Below are 6,000 nucleotides of genomic sequence, written 5' to 3'. Positions count from 1 at the left end.
CCCCCCCCCCCCCCCCCCCCAGGAGTCAGCATGAAAGGATAAGAAATTACTGTGGGTGTGTGTGCTGGAGATATTGCACCCTGCTTGAGAGCTTTTCTCAGGTGGTTCACAGTCACCTTTAACTCTAATGCCAGGGGATCCCATGGCCTTTTTTGGCCTCGGTGCCCCCTGCCCATATTAAAACAATAACATTAACAACAACAACATGAAAGTTGGACACAATGACCTGTATTTAAGAAGCAGAGTTCAAGGCAAGCCTGGTTGGTCTACGTAGTGAGTTCCAGGCCAGTGAGGGTGACATAGTGAGACTGACTAAAAGAACAAAATCCAAACCAAAACACAAACAAATATACAAAAATGGTGAAAGAACAAGGAGTTTAGCTGGGAAGAGGGAGGACATCTTGTTGTATGTGTTGGGGGCGGGTAATGCAGTGTTTGCATTATAACAAAACCTATTGTGTATAATTAATAAATGCTAGTGAAAAACTAAAATTCCTACCATGAGGGGCATTTGTGCTGCACAGTGTTAGGCTGGGCCAGTGGACAGCTTGAGTCCTGGTTTTGTGAGAATGGCTGCCCCAGACACTGCCAAGGGACGATAGAGATAAGTCTGGGGAGTGATCTGCAGGCTTAGGGGAATGTTCTGACTATGCTCAGGTCTTCTGTGTGGACTTACCTGGTTGTACTGGTTGTGGTACTCATGCTGGTAGGAAATGCTGAATTGCCAGAGGCAGGAAGGTCTTGAGTTTGAAGCTAGCTTGGGCTACACCTTTGTGGTGAGGCATTAGATCCTAGTTGCAGATAGAATCCTAACACTACCCCAGGAAGGAGCATTGTAGAAAGAGTCTGGGCTTGCAGTCAGCAGATGCTTGCACCCAGGAGACCCTGTCTGTGATTGTGATGCATGGCGTTGCCTTAAGAAATGAATGAGGCTGTAAGAAAAGAGCCTGGTGGTGAAGCATTGCTAGCTCTGGCTCCCTGTGGTCATCCGAAATGGAAGCTGAGGCTTCTGGGTCTCCTGCCAGCTAACACAGCAGACCTGTGTTTGAGGCCTATGCAGGGGCACTTATTTTTGCCCCTAAGTACCAGCAAGAGGTGTAGAGTTAAAAAAAAAAATCTGGGCCTAGTTTCTTCAGTTGCTCTATAGTTTCCTATTTTTGTTTTGAAATAGGATATTTCTCTATAGCCCAGGCTAGCCTGGAACTTGTGACCTTCCTGCCTCAGCTGTTTCTGACACACGTGCTATCTGTTAATGCTGTTGAGTGTCTATGGCTTCCTTTTGGCGATGACTTCTGGTGTAGTCTGAGGAAATATGTATGAAGGGTTTCTGCTGGGTTGGTTCTTCACAGTGGACTGTGTGGAGACAGGTCTGATGAAGCTGTTTTGAATGTTAGTTTTCTGGGATGGGGGTGCAGGCTGGGGATTGGCCTCCACGGAGTCTCAGCCCTTTGTGGTTGTGGTATCCGAGGTCTGGGTGCAGGTTGAAGTTCCGGGCTGCGGGCATCCTCCTGTGGCTCTTGGGGGATTATTCTTGTGCTTTTGCCAGTCTGCTCATTTCCCTAACAGCTCTCATGCCAGGGTTTGTCGGCCGGCCATTACTTCCTGAATTACAGCTCCACACTCGCCTACCCTGAAGTCATACTATTACTCTTGGACTCATTACTTAGCAGGACAGCTTCTCTGAGGAGAAGAGAACCGTTGCCTTTTATAATTAGTCATTTACATTTCCTTTCCTTGGGGAGGAATTATTCAATCTGAGAACTGGTTGGTGGCCTGGTAGAATTGGAATGAGAGGGAAAGTGGCTCCATTATCCTGGAACTTGTTGGTGAGAAGGCCACCAGAGAAGGTTGGTGCCTGAAGAGGGCATTGTTGACCTGGTGCAGGTGGTGACCTTCAAGTAGAGCTGTGGTGACCCCCAGGAATGAGCTCAGACCACTGGGAATTCCCAGGTCATAGTCCCCCAGGGAGCTGACTCCAGCTTACTCAGTTCAAAGGAAGGAGAACTAGGGAGGATCACTGTGCTCTGTCAGGGGGCTCTGAGCTGGCCTTTGTGGACACTGGGGAGAGCCGTCTGCAGGAGACCCCATTGACTTGGGAGTGAGCAGATGGAGAGTACCTGCCAACTTACAGATGGGGAATGCAGACCTCACTCTCGTACCCACTGAGGCCGGCTCTGTGTGCTGAAGAGTCAAGATGTGATGTTAGAGTTTTGCTCAGTAAAATAGAGGTATATTAAACTGACAAAGTCCTTCTGTAACTGGGCTGCAAAGATTCATTAAGAATGAGCAGTAAGCAATTTAAAGGTGAAATTAAATTCTTTTAAAATGGCATTGAGAAACATAAAAATCCACATTCCTGCCTGAACAAAAAAGGCGCTCCTTTAAGTCACCTAGCTGCCCCTTGCCTGAAAATGGTCAGTCCACCTGCTGTGGAGAAGTCAGGGAGTCTCTGTGCTGGTTGCTGTGCCTCTTCTGAGAACACACAGCATGTGCCTTCTCACTGACACACTCAGTGAGCCCTTACCTAGGAGTGCCTGGAGCTCAGTCTCTCTCTCTCTCTCTCTCTCTCTCTCTCTCTCTCTCTCTCTCTCTCTCTCTCTCTCTCTCTCTCTCTCTCTCTCTCTCTCTCTTTCTTTTTCTTTTTTTTTTTGAGACAGGGCCTTACTATGTAGCTTTGGTTGTCCTGGAACTTACTATGTAGACCAGGCTGATCTTGAACTCAGAGATTCACCTGCCTCTGTCTCCCAAGTGCTAGGATTAAAGGTATATGTCACCATGCCTGATATCTAGTAATAAATAATTATTTTTTTATTTTCTTTTTAATGGCTGTTTTAGAGCAACGTCAGATAAAAGGTGACGCTGGGGAGTTCCCATGTAGTCTCCCAGCTGTCCTTCCCCTGTAAGACTGTTTGCATTAGTGTAGCACACTGTGACTGACAGGCCAATATCAATGAGTCATGATCAACTCAAGCTCGTGGTTTCTTTAGGCTCACCCCCAATGCTGTAAACCCCGGGTTTGGCAGATGCCTAACAGCATGTGCTGTCCATTAGTCCTCAGTAGTCAGTCCGTGTTCCACCTGTTCATTCTCCTTGCCTTCCACTGGAACCGGGTCTCCATGGTTTTCCTTTGTCACAATGTCACATGGTTGGAAGGGTGGCCTTCCCAGACTGGCTGTGCACATCCTGTTGTTTTGTCTCTGATCCACAGCTGTCCTTTATCCAGTGGCAGTTCTGTTTTGACCACTCTGCACTGTCTTACTGGACCCTGTGCTGCAGTTCCATGCTGTTCCTTGTCCCGTGCCTGGCAGGACCCCTCAGTGATAGACCCTGTCCTGTGATCTACAAGCTGGGTGCAGGAAGGTGGAGAATGTACTTGGGGTAGATGTTATGGTAGGTTCCATTTGATGCAGTTGCTCACCCCTCACTCTGCGTCTGTCCGTATGAGGGGTCATTCTGCCTCCCTATCATAGGTGAGAAGCAGGAGGGAGTTGAGCTGGCAGGTGGGAAAACAAGGAGTCAGGCAAGGTGCCATGTGTTTTCAGGAGCTGTTCTATGCTGACTGCACTCTGAGAGGCTTGCTCTATCCCTGTCCTTGTCCCTGTCCTTCCCATCTCTTCTCTGAGACTGTAATGGAGACATTGAGGATATTGCTTTAACCAGTATTTCTAAGCTTGGAGGGACAGCTAATGTGATGGATGACATAATCACGATTCAGAATGAGTTCAGCTGCCTGGAATACCAGCCCAGAACCAATCAAATGCACACACTAATAGGAATAAATGTAAAATCCTGTATTCAAGTTCAAAAACCCAGTCAGTATAGGTCAGTGGGAAGCAGCTGAGACAGTTGGGTCAACTGCGTCCTCAGTAGGAAGCTCTGTTATCATTTTGTCTGTATTATGGCCTCTGTCTTGTAACTGATAGTCCTCACCCTCTCTGTTATTTCTACACTGCACAATCAGGGATCTTTCCAAAGTATGAATTTTGTAGCCATGACAGTGGGCTGCTGCCCTTTCCCCTGCCTGATGTCATTGGGCAGCTGTGCCTTTTTCTCACCATCTGCTTGTAGCTACTTCAGAATGGCCTTCTTCCACTGCCTGCCTTGCCCTCACTTCCCCTTTCCTGAATATGCCATTGTCCCTAGGGACCTTGGGGCCCCTCTGTGCTCTGATCTCCACTTCTAGCTTTACTTAGAACCTTGTCTCGTTCAGCCCAGCCCTCACATCCTCACAGTGGCATACCTAGCCAGGCCTTGTGCTATACTCCAGGGCCAGCACCCACTGTGGTCTTGCCTTTCATGTCGCTTCTTGTCTATATGTTTTGTTTCCAGTTTGGCACAGCTGGAACTTTGTAAGTGAAGCATTTCCCCTGTCGTGCGTGTGCGCGTGTGTGTTTGTGCGTGTGTGTTGGGAGGTGCTGTTGGGTGAGCCCAGGGAATGTGTAGCTTTGTTAGTATAGGATGGCAGTCAGCAGGACACCCAGTAGGCCTTTCCTTCTCTGTGCCATCTCATGCAGCCCAGCTCTGCCACTCTCAGCACCAGTGATTACCATCTTGGAGCCCTCCGTGTGGACTTTACAGCTGCTACCAGAGCTCATGGAGCCTGGACTCAAGGCAGAGTTCAAGCCATGGAACCAGTCTAGACATAGAAATAGGGTCATCCCCAGCTGGACCGCCCTGCACCTCCATTAAGATGGGCGTTCTCTCCGAAGTTCTGACCATCCTGTGTTAGACCAGTCAGAGTGTTGCTGTTCTTGTCTTCTGCCTCAGGCCAGAGTGCCAAGGCCTTCTCATTAGCCTCAGAGGTCTTTTCAAAGTAGGGTCGTTCCTCCCTCTTCCTCTTCTTTCCCTTACAGACTGGTGTCCTTCTGAAAAGTCGTCTTCCCTTCCTGAGCTTTGGACAGACTGAGAAATAAAACAAAACAGTGGCAGGTGGAAGCAAAGAGGGCTAGCATTCTTGTTGAACAGGGGCTTGACGTGGTTTTCTAGCGTGGAAGCCAAATAACTGACTAAATCCAGTATTGTCCAGGCTGCTGTCTCCAGCCAGAGCTGATGGGCGCAGGCTGGGCAAGTGATGAGCCCACAGCGCCTCTGTCCTCCCTTAAAGCAGTGATTAGTCTCCTGGGGCGGGCTCTCACCGTGTGAAGTATCCCTCAGGTGTGGTGGGAAGTAGGGGATATGTCATCCCCCAGTTTCTTCAACTACTTTGGAGTGCTGTCAGGTTTAAGTGCTGCCATTTGTCATGCCCATCTTGTACTTGAAAGCTCTTCCCTGCTCCGCTGGGTTCTGTTCTGAGACTTCCAAGCAGGCCAAGATGGCAGGGTGTTCATTCCCATCACATAGATGTTGAGATACAAACCCAGAAAGGCCAACTACTTGTGGATATCACACATCTCCTAAATGTGAGCTAAGGTTCTGTTCCAGGTCTCTCTCACTTAAAGCTCCCTCCCCCAGGCTGTGCTGCCCACCACCAGTCTACATGAGCCCACCCGAGCTCACCCACATGGCTGAGCCTCCCCCAGGCTGTGCTGCCCACCACCAGTCTACAGGAGCCCACCCGAGCTCACCCACATGGCTGAGAATTGTCACCTCTCACTTCTCATGCAGTGACTGTATTGTTAGCACTTGGACTGCTGCACTGTCAGCACATTTCCCGTTTCTCATTGGCTCCCTGGTGGGCCTGGTGCTTGCTGTCCAGGTGCCCAGCGAGGTGGTCATTCCAGGAGATGGTTCTGCTCAATGAGCCAGACACGTGGGTGCTGGTTTGTTCAATTTAAATGTAAATATTCAACATTAGCAGATAGAAATGTTCCATGAAGCGTTCCTGAGAACTGTGTGCATCCTCTGACATCAGATGGGGGTGAGACCTGATGGTGCTGTGCTCTGTTGGTCTTACACAGAGTGTCGCCCTGTATCTGTTTCTCAAGAGGCAGCCTAGCAGTGTGTCCTTGGTTTGTTTTATAAAATTGTTTTGCATTATAAACTTGCTTTCGGTGCTTTTTC

At 49.0% G+C, this 6,000-nt stretch overlaps 1 protein-coding gene across 1 annotated transcript in view; it reads left to right on the top strand.

Annotated features, from left to right (window-relative positions):
• Tbc1d22a (TBC1 domain family member 22A) overlaps positions 1-6,000 on the top strand; it is a 279,341-nt gene that overhangs the window by 145,228 nt on the left and 128,113 nt on the right. The gene's annotated exons all lie outside the window — the stretch shown is intronic.

The sequence above is a fragment of the Alexandromys fortis genome, unplaced genomic scaffold, assembly GCF_014885135.2.
Source record: "Alexandromys fortis isolate MF-2015 unplaced genomic scaffold, M_Fortis_MF-2015_v1.1 scaffold_28, whole genome shotgun sequence".
Taxonomy (NCBI): Eukaryota; Metazoa; Chordata; class Mammalia; order Rodentia; family Cricetidae; genus Alexandromys; species Alexandromys fortis.
Note: the sequence above shows the minus strand (reverse complement) of the source record. Positions and strands in the feature narration are given on the sequence as shown.